General features: G+C 33.3%; 1 long non-coding RNA gene across 3 annotated transcripts in view; it reads right to left on the bottom strand.

Moving 5' to 3' along the window:
- Window positions 1-7304: 7304 nt before the first annotated feature.
- The window catches only part of LOC144304456 (uncharacterized), a 36072-nt gene continuing 29000 nt past the window's right edge, over window positions 7305-14376 (bottom strand). Inside the window, exon 4 of one of the 3 annotated variants that reach the window (XR_013371363.1) lies at window positions 7305-8698. This is a non-coding gene — a long non-coding RNA (uncharacterized LOC144304456). The remainder of the gene's footprint in view (window positions 8699-14376) is intronic. The other 2 variants (XR_013371364.1, XR_013371362.1) reach the window with 2 other exon arrangements.

Raw genomic sequence — 14376 nt, 5'->3', positions numbered from 1 at the left:
GGGTCCCCCAGGAGAGCCTGCTTCTCCCTCTGCCTGTGTCTCTGCCTCTCTCTCTCTGTGTCCCTCATGAATACATCAATAAAATCTTTATAAATAAATAAATAAATAAATAAATAAATAAATAAATAAATATTCTTCTTCTGTCAAGCCAAACATCAATAATTTTTAGAAAAAAATCAGGAAAATCAATATTAAAATTTATGAGATGATGCTAAAGTAATTCTCTAAGAAGAATTCTTAGCAATACGTACTTAACTTGATAATATAAAATAGTTTGAACCACCACTCACAGATTTCAGGGAAAGCACAGAAATAGCCAAGACAACAGCAAAATAAAGAAATTAATAAATTTCAGTAAATGGGATATCTCGCTGAAGAAAAAATAAAAATGACAAGGGAAATATTCTGAAAACAATGACACTTTAATTGTATTTCTTTATAATTCCTATGTTATCATTTAATTCCAATTCTCGGGGGCAGCATTTTCAATATCTCATTCCTACATGTGATATTTACCAGGTTGAGGCAGTTCCCTTATATTCAAACTTTGCTAAAAGCTTTTTTCATGAATGGATGTTAACTTTATCAAATGGTATTTCTTGTATCTATTTAAAGGATGATTTGTTTTTCTCCCATTTTAATTTCATATAGCAATTTAGATTTACTGACTTTCAAAACTTAGAGAATATTTGTCTTCCTGGAATAAATCTCATTTGGTGTAAATGTTTTCCCCTTTTTATACTGCTGTATTCAACTGTTTAACAACAGTTTAAAATTTTGACATCTATTTTTATTTTTTTTTAAGATTTTATTTATTTATTCATGATAGTCACACAGAGAGAGACAGAGAGGCAGAGACACAGGCAGAGGGAGAAGCAGGCTCCATGCACCGGGAGCCCGACGTGGGATTCGATCCTGGGTCTCCAGGATCGTGCCCCGGGCCAAAGGCAGGCGCCAAACCGCTGCGCCACCCAGGGATCCCATTGACATCTATTTTTAAAAGAAATATTCATCTGTCCATATCATCTCTTGAAACCCAAGGCTATGCCAGCCTAAAATGAGTTAAAAAGTGCTACCCCTCCAATTCTATGTCTTTTGTGTTTGCAAGAAAAGTTTATGCAAGTTTGGTAATGCTTTTTCCTTAAATGTTGGAAAAAATTCGGTTGTTAAACCATTTGAATATAGTTTACTTTCTATACAAAGCTCTTTGTTGTTGTTATTGTTATAAGTGATTCAATTTTAACAGATACTAGAATACTATGTGCTTCTATTTCCTCTGTTTTCTTAGTAAATTGTGCTTTCAAGGAATATGGTAATTTTATACAATTGTCAAATTTATTGTTATAAAATAGTTTAGAGCAACTTATTATAATATTTTAAATTGTCATTAAATATATAGTGATGTCCCCATTTGCTTCTTGATATTGGCAATTTTTGTTTTCTCATAATTTTTTTTTCTTACTATTATGTTTCTAATCATATATCATATTCCAACCTCTAAAAAAAACAGTATTTACATATTTTTCTCTAGTATACATTACTATATATGTATATAGTAATATTATTATGTATTATTATTTTTCATTAATTTGTTTTCTTAAGATGATTTATTTATTTTTATTCATTAAGTTTGATTTGCTGCTCTTTGAGTTTACTTTTTGGTCATTTTCTACCTTTTCTGACCTGCATGTTTTAATTATTTACTCACTTTTAATATATTTAGTATAAGAATGGACTGTTGTGAACTTGCCTTGGAACACCGCACTGGCTGTGTTTCATACATACTATTACAGACAGAATTTGTTTTAATGTGCTTTGCTTTATTGTACTTTGCAGATACTACGGTTTTTACAAATTGAATATTGGTGGTAACCCTGCATTGAGCAAGTCTATTGGCACCATTTTCCCAACAGCATTTGCTTACTCTGTGTCTCCGTGTCACATTTTGATCTTTTTCACAATATTTCAAGCTTTTTTCATTATTATTGTATTTGTTAATGATGATCTGCAGTCAGTTATTACAACTCGCTGAATGAAAAATCAGATGGCTGTTCCCATTTTTCAGCAATAAAGTATTTTAAATTAAGGTATGTGCATTTTTTAGATGCAACACTGTTGCACACTTCATAGATTACAATGTAGTGTAAACATAACTTTTACATGTTACTGGGAAACCAAAAAATTTCCTTGACTCCCTTTATTGCAATATTTGCTTTATTGTGGAGCTTTGGAATCAAACCTACAAAATCTCTGAGGTGTGCCTAAATATTGTTTTTATTACTGGTACTTTCTTGAAATTCTGAGGACTTCCGTTGTCATTTGATTATAAATGGATTAATGAATGACATACTTTTAACTTAAGTAAAAGGAAGGCTTTCTTTGAACCATCACTTCATTATTTTCTAATTTGCTTTTTTATTTGCATTATCATCAGAAGATTTTTGTATTATTTATATTTTTATAAATGTGAGATTAATATTAAAAAAGAGATAATTGTTAAATGTCAGTGTTCGAACACATTCGTCTTTTTAGGCCACGTCTCATCAAGACCAATGAAATCTACATTATGGATCACGTACAACTATGTTCCCCTAATATTTTTTTCCTCAATCACTCTTGGAGAGATGTGTTAAACTCATTATTATTGTTTTTCTTTTCATTTACCTTTTAAATTCTCCATGATTTTTCTATAGAAGTAGTTGCTGTCTTATTAACATAAATATTACTAGCAGATTCTGTACTTGACTTTTACACTTAGTATTTTATAGTGACTGCATTGTTTAATTTTTCCCTCCTTCCACTCTTCTCCCTTTCTTCCTCTCTAGTTTTCCTCCTTCTTTCCTTCCCTGCTTCCTTCCCTTTTCTTTCTCTCACCCCTTTCCTCTTTCCCTCCTTTTTCCTTTCATTTACTTCCTTACTTCCTTCACTTCTTTCTTTTTGAACATGAATTTTACTTTGTTTATCATCAAGATCATGATTCCTTGTTCTCATTTGCTTCCCCAGTATATCTTGCTCATCTTTTCATTTTTATTAATTCTGAAATTCTTTTTTATTTTTTTTTTTATTTATTTTTTTTTTTAATTTTTATTTATTTATGATAGTCACAGAGAGAGAGAGGCACAGAGGCAGAGGGAGAAGCAGGCTCCATGCACCGGGAGCCCGATGTGGGACTCGATCCCGGGTCTCCAGGATCGCGCGCTGGGCCAAAGGCAGGCGCCAAATCGCTGCGCCACCCAGGGATCCCTGAAATTCTTTTTTAATATGCATCTCTTATAACCAGTCAATTTAGGTTTCCTTTTTTAGCCAATCTGAACATTGTTTTATTTCAATTGTAGAGATGTCACTTAATTATTGAAATGACTCATATAATTCATCTTCATTTGGACATATTTATGTACAGGGCGTGAAAGTTTTAAATATATAACATAAGATGCAATTAATGTACTATATACATGTTTATTTTTCATTTTTATTTAAATATTTCAGAGGATTTGCAGGTTTTCTGGTGGAATCTTTATATAATACTCTTAGTTTCTACTTATTAAAATAGATTTTTGGAACAACTAGGTGGCTCAGTGGTTGAGCGTCTGCCTTTGGCTCAGGTCATGATCCTTGGGTCCTGGGATCTAGTCCCAAATCAGGTTCCACGCAGGGAGGCTGATTCTCTCTCTACCTATGTCTCTGCCTCTCTCTCTCTCTGTCTCTCATGAATAAATAAATAAAATCTTTAAATTAAAAAAAAAAAAAAGCAGTGCAACCAAATATCTTAGTTTTTTGGGGGACTATCTTGTCCTGACTCAAAGTTCCTAACAGTTATAAATATTTGCTTTTAATTTATTTAAAGATTTTATTTATTTATTTGAGAGAGGAGAAAGAAACAAAGAGAGAGCTTGAGCAGGGTGGAGAAGCAGAGAGAGGAGAAGACTCCCTGCTCAGCAGGGCTTGATCCTAGGACTCTGATCCCAGAAGCTGAAGGCAGAAACCTAATTGACTGAGCCACCCAAGTGCTCCTAGATATTTGCTTCTAATGGCTATCTTTTTGATGGGTCTTCTACCTTTGTGTAGCATATAACTTCCACCATTATTGCATAAGCAACAATAGAATAAGTTGAGACAACTCTGGTATTGAAAATGTGCATCAAAAAAAAAAGAAAAAAGAAAATGTGCATCAATTGATTAATTAATTAATTAATTTGCATTTCATCTTTCAGCAACACTTTTTCCCAAGTGGACACTGGAAGGGGGGGAAAAAAAGTTAATTTACCAGATACATTTCCAGTGGATTTTGGACTATTTGCATAAATCTACTTAAGATTCATTACAGATTTTCTGCTTTGAATAATACGATCATCTTGAGATGCACAAAACTGGCCCTCTCCTTCTAACATCCCTTAATCCCTTGGCAAGATGACTTACTTTAGTAGCATAAAATTATGGCAAGTAAAGAGTTTATTTGAAGTTGGAAAATCTGTGAAACCTAGTGTCAATGAAATAAAAACTTTTTAAAAGAGTTAGTAACATTTTTAAAAAGCATATCAATAAGGGATGGTTTCTTTAATATCATAGGACTTCTAATACAAAGAATTTCTTAATCAATTAAATCTTTAGCACAAGTGATCCTGCCTCCCATTCCTTTTCCCCTCTAATTTTAGTGTCCTGAACAGTTAATCTTTTCCTCTTCTTCTGGGTATATCAATATCTTTTTAAAAGTATAAACATAAAAATTCTTTTGCAATGTGATTTTATGCCTATGGATTATTAATCAATTTTTAAATATACTGTCTTTGGTAAAAATGAATCTGCAAGTGTTTTGATAACCAAATAAAGCATAAAGATAATATGTAAACCTGGAGAAATGTTTGACCTCAATTACAAACAATCACAACAATAACAACAGAAAAACAAAACAAAACAAAAAAAACTTTTTCTTTAAAAGGAGAGTGAAAAAGGGTTGGGATGACTAAATCTAGTCATCATTAAATCTAGAAAATTGGGCCATTCAAGGTTAGGAAGACCACCAGCCAGATATTACTTTGGAAAATATAACAACTGGATTAACTAAGGTACTTAATATTTTTTATGAGTAAGGAAAATAAAAGGAGTGAAACAAAAAACCCACAGGTGTTGGAAATACAGGAATGCATTGTTCATTCAGTTTTATATGAAAACAAAATATGAAAATAATACACATAGAATAAGCTCATTCTGAATAAAAAGGGGATTGGGAGTAAAATTCAAATTACTATAGATTATTTGTTATTTGGATGTCTTTGGTAACAAGCTTTTCTTGCCAATGAATTGGATTACCTTCATGCCAGCTTTCTATCGGCAATGAATATATCATTTTACTTTAGTATTAGTAGCTACTCTCAGGAATAGATGTGCCAAGGGCAACATCATAGTAAGAAAGTAAAAAGCAGTGGGCTTCATCATAAAGACTGAAAAATAATCACTCACTTCTTTCACTTAATTGGGGCTGAAGTAGATTCTCAAAATTTTAAAAGGTATTTCTTTTTAGGAAATACAATATTAACAAATGAAAAACCTGCAGCTATTTTAATCTCCATGATTCTTTTGAAAAAGTAACATTAGAAAATCACTTAAAATTTAATAAAATGTTTTAAGTTTGTCTGTTTAATAGTAGTCTATTTGAATGTTTCAGTTTTTAGATAAAATAGTTACATGGCTGACACAAAACTCTGAAATATTGCATAAGCAAAAGAGGTGAAATAGTTTATTATAACATGCACTGTGTATCTTGCACCTTCCCATAAGTTAAGGTTTTGGTTTTTCTCAAAGGTGGTCATTCACTGGACTACTAATCTATTTGTTATTTGAATCAAAATTTTAAAATAAACCTCAATTAATGTCACCAACATTGTTGTGACTTCTGGACAAAATATTCACCACCGAAAGTCATCATGGTTGTTCTAATATCTCTCTCAGACAGTACACACAATTTTGTACATTCAGGCCATCATTCTTGCCATAAATAATATGGGATGATAATCCATGCAGAAGAAAATGGAAGACGAAGTTAAAATAAATACTCTGCATCTACCATTGTTCCAATGTGGTACCATTTAACTTCAGCACAGACAGTAATGTCTATCATTGACATTTCAGTAAAGAACTGAAAACATTGTAAACTATTTTCTGATGTAAGAAATTATGGTACCCAAACAACGCTCCAGTCTAAGAGGGGAAGGCTGATGACTCTAACATAAAACAAAGCTCATCATAAAACCTGCTGTTACACTCCTGTTATAGGATGCATGTGAAAATTCACTAACAAGAAATTCAGCTTCTTTTCTACGGTTCTCAGATTTGTTTAGGCCCTTTCTGTGGCCACAAAATCGAATAGAATCCAACATGAAGGCAATAGTAAGGGAGGGTATTATGGCAAAACTAAATACGCAGTAACTGTCCAAAAAATCACCAATCACATCCTTCAAGGCATATTAAATACTGACAACTTTTTTATTCTATTTTAATAAAACCCTTTGTAATTTAAATAACTGAATCATAACACTCTCATGTTTGGTACATATACCCTTAGGAATCCTTTTTAAATGTGCCTAATTCTACCTACACATAGGTAGTTATGTTTGAGAACACTGGGGATAATTGAAGATTACAAATCGAAAAAAATAGGAATTTGATCTAGGTGGTGATAATGCTAGTGAACATGATAATGCTAGTGAACTCTTCAAAAATGGGATTTTTATTTAATGTTTGTGTGTGTGTGTGTGTGTGTGTGCGTGCGCGCACACATACGTGTGCCTTCATCTATTTTGGAAGATGGCAGATGTACACTTTGAGGGCTGTCAGGTTTTCTACCCAATAGAGTTGTTGAAAAGTACATTTTCATAATTCAATTTGCTACCCTAGGCCAAAAAAAAAATGTGACACTTAAAGAGTGATATGATAAATTAATTGATTTCTCCACATCACCAGGCACAAAGATGGTTTCTTTTATGTCTGTGGAGGCAAAGTGAGGTCCTGGCAACTGACAGGATTGTAAAAATACTCATCAGGCTTTTCTTCAGCAATAAGTTACTAACAGAAAACAAATATTCCTGAGTCTTTTACACGGCACAAAATTATACTATTTATTCCCCTTTCGATAAGGAATATCTGAGGTAGTTAGATATGGAAAACTGTAACCTTTGTCAGAGATAGAAAGTGAGAGGGGCAATCAAGTCTCACTCAATGCAGATTAAAATAATCAGCTTATTTATTTAAACTGAAATTCTATTTTTTAAAATCATTCTCAGTGGTTATTTTATGTTCAAAACAACAGGCAAGTAATCTAGCTGCAAAAGAATAATTTCTAAAAAACTTTAGGAAATACTGTGACTAATTTAGTGAACAAGTAGCTCAAAATATTTGCATTACATCGACAGAGAGATGATATTACTTTTTATTTATAATTACATAAAATTGAGGGGAAAAAGGGAGCCTAAAACCCCTTAAGCTGACAGGCTGCCGAGCTATAACTGGCAGAGTGAGTACAGAGAGATTCAATGTGAAAAGTGGAAGATAATGTGCTCACACACTAATGGGCACTGAACTAGGCATAGGCTCATTTTTCACATCATGTCATCTCTAAGGTTTGAAGAAAAAGTAATGGCCAGAATGAGCCTGGCTCTATCTCAGACATTATCATTTGCCTCCTCAGTTTTATTTGTGTTGACTTGTACAGTCTAAAAAGATGACAGTCTCTAGGCCTCTGGATCACTCAGAGTGATAATACACAGCACATTACACTGTTGGTGACAGGTTCTGTTCTCCTGGATGGCATCTGAAAGGAACGCATCTCCCTCCGTCATTTCAAATGCTATAAACTGACAGAAGAAAGAATCTTGCAGAGGGGACATCACAAACCCTGTCTGTTATGATTTTATGAGATAAACTGGAGTTTCCAGGGTATCTTGTTCAGGAAATTAGTGTCAGTCAAACTTTAGTGGTTTTTTTTTTTTTTTTAAGAGATAAATAGCAGACTCTCAAAAGTAGCCTTGCCCTATTTCATACAGCGAAACCTCCCAAACCGTGTGTTCAATACTGTGAAAAACTGGTTTTCCTCTCTTTAAAAAAAAAATAGCTCCTGGGTTACTAAAGTGCAATAAACTATCCGGGGCTTCAATGAGAAATAAATGTCTACACATCGATGAGATCTTTAAAGAAATCACTAGTCTGGTTGTATGAAAGAATAAATCAGTACTTTTAAATATTTTGGAAGGCTCATTTTTTGCTGAATTGCTAACTTAATGTCCTGTTGAACTATAAACATGCCAAGACTATAATGTTTTTTTCTGGGTACATTTATTCAAGGTTTTATCTTCTTTCTCTTTATTTCAGTAACTATTACGGAATTGATTTACAGTAGTTTGAATTTAACTGAAGACTCCACAAAAATATCACTAAGGTAGATAATAATATGCAGAATTTTATTAATTTATCCTAAACTGAATAGCATATGGAGTCCCCACTCTTACGTTTTTTAAAACATTACAGTGTCATAAAAATTTACAGGTGCTTGAATCATAATCTGCCAATTGTCGTAGCTTTTTCCCATGTAATTTCAAGTACTTCTATTATAATAAACGTTCCTTCCACGACTTAAGTTTAAGTGATTATTTAAGTTAGACTTGCTCGTTGTACTTTTCTGTCCATTTCCATGTTTGAAACTTTTTTACTGTCAAGAAGAAAAGAAGTGAATGTCAAATAATGTTTCACACATACATTTATAAATGTCTTTTAGTTAAATTTTTTTATTATAAACTTATTAAAAAATTATTTCAAAGTGGAGTTTGACCACATACTTGTATTTTAAGTATAGGATAAACCTGATGATTCAGATGACTTGCTATTAAGCCATAAGAGTGTTTTAGAAATTAAAGATCATAAGGATAATACTCATAGTGTGGTTAAATAAATGACTTTTAAAAAGAAATGAGAATTTATTTCACGTGTATTTCTTTTCTTTGGATGTCTTATTAATTAATTAGTACTGAGACTGCATAGTACTTTGAAATGTAAATCTAGGTTCCTCTCTTAAAAAGGGAAAAAATATGAAGTATGAAGCCTCTAGTCAGAAAAAGTATGAAGAGGGCAGCCCGGGTGGCTCAGCGGTTAAGCGCCGGCCTTGGCCCAGGTTGTGGTCCTGAAGACCCGGGATCAAGTCCCACATCCGGCTCCCTGCATGGAGCCTGCTTCTCCCTCTGCCTGTGTCTCTGCCTCTCTCTCTCTCTCTTAAATAAATAAATAAATAAATAAATAAATAAATAAACAAACAAATAAATAAATAAATCTTTTTTAAAAAAAGAAAAAGTATGAAGAGGATGTCTTTCAATATGTTCACATGGAACATTGCAAAGGTGTGATTTGTCATCCCACAGGTGAATTTTCAGAATTTTCTGGTGCTTGGAAGATAGATTTGAAATTCCCTGAATTTCAGATCAAGGGAATGATGTGACCACTGTAAGTACCCAGCAGTGTTTGATCAGATTCTTCCTCACCTTACAAGAGGGCATTTTCGTTCATACAATCCCCTATTGGGATTCAGACACCTGTCATCTGCTTGACATACCTAACAATACAGTCACTCACTCTTGTTTTATGGAAGACGTAGAGAGAGAAAGAAGAGTAAAGGGTTTAATAGAATTAGTTTGAAGAGGGATTATCTTGTTTATTTCTTGGTAATTTTTAGAGTTGCTCATTTTTTTTTATGAGACCCAGCATCAGTCTGCAAATTATTCTCCAACCTGGAGATCTTCATTAGCTCTCTTCTCTTCTTGAGTAAAGTTAGGACTTGAATATAGCCTATATTTTCCTACTTACATTGTATCCTACAGCTTGATGCCCTTTTTTGGAGCCTACCTGTTCTCTCATGTTCTTATGTGATTTGTCTCCGAGTATCCTATTCTGAGAGGTGAACAAACACCCCAAATTATTATTTATTGTACGCACACGCTCTCATTTCCTCAAAACAGAGCTTCGTAAACAGTGAACACATAACTGGGAGCTGATGACCCGAGGATGGCCAAAGAACTGCTTTCTTTCTTGGAACTAACTAACCCCTCTAAGGGTGAGTTTTATTGAAAACAATTTTGACTTCTGCAGATAGACCTCAACTTTGTAAGTATACAAGAGGATTAAGAACCTGAAATGTTACTTTAATGAAATCAGTCCTATAACCTAGTAAGCAGCCCTATTTTAAATAATAACAACGAGACATAGCCCACTTCATTCCTCGACTAGCAACATCTGGTAAAACCCACTTATTAGTTGAAAATAGAAATAAATATAAAACTCTTTATATATATTTATATATAATAAACATATATAACAAAGAACTTGTAGATATCCTTCTATATTATATATGTGAACAAAAAAACCAGAATTGAAGCCCTTTAAAATCATATCCTGAGTAGGCATACAGACATGTAGATAAAAGGGAATCTTTTTCCCCCCCACCTTGTTTCCAGGTAAATAACTGTAGCTACAGAAAAGAGAATGAACCGTAGCTCCTAGCAGAAGTGTGCAAATCCACCACGTTCTATACCTCAGGCAGGGTCACCACCACCCATCTACTTGCACAGGGACATGGAAAACGCAGTCACTTAAAAGTCATCTTTGCTCTTGGAAATGGGAATCGCTGCCCAATCCCATTAGGCTTCCACCTCCTGTCCTTAGGCTCACTTCCGCCCTTCTTTGTTGAGGTCTTATCCCTCCTTGTGGGTGTTGAACTCGCCTTCCAGACGAGTAAGCCTCCTGCTTGTAGTCGGCCCATGGAGTCACCAGGTTAAGGGTGTATCTACTCCACTCCTGATAAATGCCAGTTTTATCTGCCCATTTCTTTTGTGTGTCTCTCAGTTAGATAGCAGGGTTAGGACATATCAAATCTTGTATTCTCCATGTCCCTTTTATTTTGGAAAGCTTTTGAGAGCTTAACATTTCCCTGTTTCTTGTTGTTCAGACCAAACCATTGCCTTCTGAATCCGTTTACTCGTGGCCTCTTGCCTCCTACAGCAAATCCAGGCTTCCTCTTGTCATCTTCAAGGAACCCGCCCCTATCTCGCCTCTCTGTCCTTGTACGCACTGCCCTAGCTGTCGCTTTTATCTCTAGTCCATTTTAACCATGTAAACAGCGGAGAATCATTATAACAGTTAAGAGGAAGTCAAGTGATTTCAAAGACAAACTCGGATTAAAAAGAATGGGATCCAAATTTCTCCAACCTAAAGGGTGAATAAATATTTACTAAAACTTTAACTTCTACAACATAAAAAAAAAAAAACCCTTCCACTTCTCCAGACATGCTTGTATCTAAACTGGAATAAGCATAAAATATATATAACATACATGCACATATATGTAAGTATTCGGTATTAGCTCAACCAATTGGTCTTGACTTCTAGAGGATTTTCATTTAAATTGCGTATGAATTTAAAAGGCCCACTAAAGTATAATGTTCCAAATCTCTTACTTTTCCTCCCAACTCGATAGATAGATCCCTTTTTATGTGCAACTTACAAACTGTTGTCTATAGTTTTAAAGCCCTTCAAGCATTTTTCTCTTAAAAAGCCCATTTCATTTTCAGATCGTTTTATTTAAAGAAATTTTTTCCTTAACTTGAATTTAAATCTGTCCCTTGGTAACATTGAATTGTTGGATTTTATTCTTGCCTCTGGAATCATATAAATCTTGGCTAAATAAAGTTTTACATGCAGTCTTTCAAATATTTAAAAATTTTATTGTGTCTCATTTAAACTCTCTAGGTTAAATAATCTCACTACTGAAACTAAGCATTTTATCATTTTTTGGGGTCTTTGATGATCTTACTTTGTGTTCTCTATTCCTGTTTACTAAAATTCCTTTCAAAATATAGTGATCCAAACTAAGTATGATGGTCTGGCCACATCACACTCAAGGTTAACTAAAACTCCAGTGCGATTGTTACATAGGTTTTTTTCCTAGGCAAGCTTTCCTTATTGTGTTCTTGTAAAGCTGGACTTTTTTAGACTTTAGAACAAGTTGATCTTACATTTGATGGTACCACATTATGACAATAATGGTTTATCTACTTTTTTTTTTGCCCATCAAGATTTTTTAGATATTGATGATAGGTACACATTTTCTATATCTCATTCAGATTCACACAATTCACAAATATAATCAGTATGTTGTCTCGGTTCTCATCAAAGCCCTTAACAAAATAGCCTATCAAAATTGTAAATTTCATTTTTTACAGGCCTAGAAGTTTATTTTGATCAAGAAAATAAACTTCAATTGATTTAAAGAACCGCAAAAATTTCAAAACTCCTATTTTAAACTATGATTCTCTTGAAACGTTGCTATAACACGATACTTAGTTATTAGAAATAGTGTTCATACATTTTCACAACTTTTGTTCATTCATAATTTTAAACTTTAAAATGATTGTAAAAGTTGACAAATTTTTATAAAATTATCTACGTATTTTTCCAAAGAAGTTATGCTCAAAGGTTTCTAAAGAATTCCATGCACTAGACAATATTCTTACAGCTTCCTCTGTCTGGCTCTTCTGGTACAGAGACTACCAGTCCACCAAGGCATAAGGAGGCACCAAAATAGACTTGTAAGAGGAAAATACAATAGTAGTTCAATTACTGGTTTGTAAGCAAGGATTTTCAGAGTCATAATACATCAGAATTAATGGTAGCAAATATATGTGTTGTTGCCTTATTTCAAAAGCATTATTCTTACTTTTAGGAAATATCCATATCCGTTATGGTGAGCACAGTCTATACTATAATGAATTACATAACTTTTTTTTTTGCCTGATGTATCAAAAACTTAGGTGAGAAGTCATAGTTCTAGGTAAGCAAAGCCAGACATCCCACTGAGATTTACCTGTGGCTCTGGTTAAGTAACTCCATCTCCTGTCAAGTTTCCTTAACTATAAAGTAAACTAATGATATGTCACCTCTTTCAAGGGAATTTTGGAGAGTTAATGAATGCACAGTGAGCAATTTAAGGATCAAACACACTGGGCAAAAGACTAAATTTTTATTATAGTGGATACTCGCAGCCTTATGTAATCTGCCAGTCTAAACCATGTGCTGCTTTGGCACATACTTACTGAAAATAGCAGACCAGTTTGTGAGCTGGCAAGCTCTCAACACAGCAGATGGACATGCAATGAAATAACTAGCAAAGAGACCTTGTTTCAACATCAAATATGTTTCCTCAGGGCCAGATTCCTGGGCGAAAATGTTTTAGTGATGCTGCTGCAAGTAAGGTACGTGGTATGTGTCCTTTCCATTAAGCCTTAGCTAACTTTTTCCATCTCTTGTGGGAAGTTATTTCAGGCATTCACGCATTTCAGATATTGAAAAATTCATATTTAAAAGTCACAATGGCTTGGATATTTTGGCGAAGAGTTGTGAAACACCAGTGAAGAATGAGATTTAAATAATACTTATTTTTTTCATGATAAGAAGCTACAGTTATCTAGTCCCTTGAGCAAATGGGAGATTTATCGCACACTCTGTCACAATACTCTTTATTCAAAGTTTGTAATCTTTTAGTGTCTCAGTGCAATGTCATTGCACTCTTTACTAATCAGAATATTCCAGATATTTTTGGCTAGCTCCTTTGAAAAGTAATACATCCACACGGTGAGATAAAAAGAATAGAAACTCTCAAAATTAAGGGGAATCTCAGATAATTTTCAGCTATTGTCAAATGGGATCCCTTCATATTTTAGCATTAATATTACAATTAAAATCAGAGAAATGTATGTGGAATATATGTCTGCAGAAGCAAATGGATATCTTAAAATTAATAGTACAGTCCACAATTTAAGGAATTAAATCATTAAGGTGTTTCATAGGCTGATCTGAATTTTTTTGTTCTGTAATAAGTTTTATTATAATATTTGTTATTGATACAAATTTCATTGTGATTCCTAGACACATCATAAGCCCATCAGCATTGGGAAGCTTTTTGAGAATTCAATTAAGAATAGAAACTAAATAATACACACTTATGACAAAAAGGCAATCAAACAATGAAAAGTACAAATTTTTTTTTCTCCAGTAGAAAACCACTAGTGCCTCTCTGAATATATAACCACTTAATAGTTTCTTTTATTTGTTCAGAAATCCTTCATGTGTGTTTTTAAATTTAAAATTTTATTTATGTTTATATGTTTAAAATAGTATATTTTGGAAGTCTGCATATGAAATGCACATCTATTTTTAATAGCTTCATATTAATTATTATATAAAAGAACTAAAATTTATTTTAAAAGTCCCTCATTAGTGGCCTTTTAAATATCTGATAAGGGTCTCATTACTGGTCTTTTTCTGAAATTTCTTGGATATTGTCAC

The sequence above is a fragment of the Canis aureus genome, chromosome 34, assembly GCF_053574225.1.
Source record: "Canis aureus isolate CA01 chromosome 34, VMU_Caureus_v.1.0, whole genome shotgun sequence".
Lineage (NCBI taxonomy): Eukaryota > Metazoa > Chordata > Mammalia > Carnivora > Canidae > Canis > Canis aureus.
This window is presented reverse-complemented; position numbering and strand designations above follow the sequence as displayed.